This window comes from Nematolebias whitei, chromosome 16, assembly GCF_014905685.2.
Source record: "Nematolebias whitei isolate Nwh7 chromosome 16, NemWhi1, whole genome shotgun sequence".
Classification (NCBI taxonomy): Eukaryota; Metazoa; Chordata; class Actinopteri; order Cyprinodontiformes; family Rivulidae; genus Nematolebias; species Nematolebias whitei.
Genome location: NC_056513.1, coordinates 42,538,845 through 42,539,545, shown reverse-complemented (window position 1 = coordinate 42,539,545; position 701 = coordinate 42,538,845). Strand labels below are relative to the sequence as shown.

The window sequence follows — 701 nt, the reverse complement described above, 5'->3', positions numbered from 1 at the left end:
AGTCTTAACGTCTCAGCTGTTTGGAGTCTTAACGTCTCAGCTGTTTGGAGTCTTAACATTTCAGCTGTTTGGAGTCTTAACATCTCAGCTGTTTTCTCACTGAAGTGAAGGGAGGTTCCAGTCCACATCGAGCTGGAAGTCTGACTGAACTGATGAAGTGGAGCTCTTTAGTGACAGACAAAATTTTTGATATTTCAAGTCATCAGTGTTAGTGTTGTTGGAGAAAAGTGAGGCAATATGAAAGTTTTTCCAGATTATCACATTTTAAATGCCCCAGCACTCACTGTGCTCTGTGTAGTTTTGTAATGCTTATTAATTTACAGTTCTGGACTATTTTAAGATGCCAACAACCACAAAATATTGGATGTACTTTCTTGATTTCTCTCCCAAAGGCTGATGAAGCTTCCTATGATAGAGCAAAGCTGGGGGGAAATAACCTGTGGATAATTTAAAACTACAGGACTCAATAAGAGAATATCAGGGTGGTGTCTTTTAATTTGGTTTCTCATTTAAATAATGTTTTTGTCTAATTTAAAAAATGAAACATGCCGTGAACTTTTAGCAGAAGCAGATGGAATGAAATGAGCCGGTGTGATCCCTCGGTCGACCTGCAGGGGGCGCTGTAGCCACACCTGTTGGAGTGTCGACCTGCAGGGGGCGCTGCAGCCACACCTGTTGGAGTGTCGACCTGCAGGGGCGCT

General features: G+C 42.4%; 1 protein-coding gene across 1 annotated transcript in view; it reads right to left on the bottom strand.

The window, feature by feature from the left end:
• wipf2a (WAS/WASL interacting protein family, member 2a) overlaps positions 1-701 on the bottom strand; it is a gene marked incomplete at its 3' end in the record, with an annotated part of 30,057 nt that overhangs the window by 7,995 nt on the left and 21,361 nt on the right.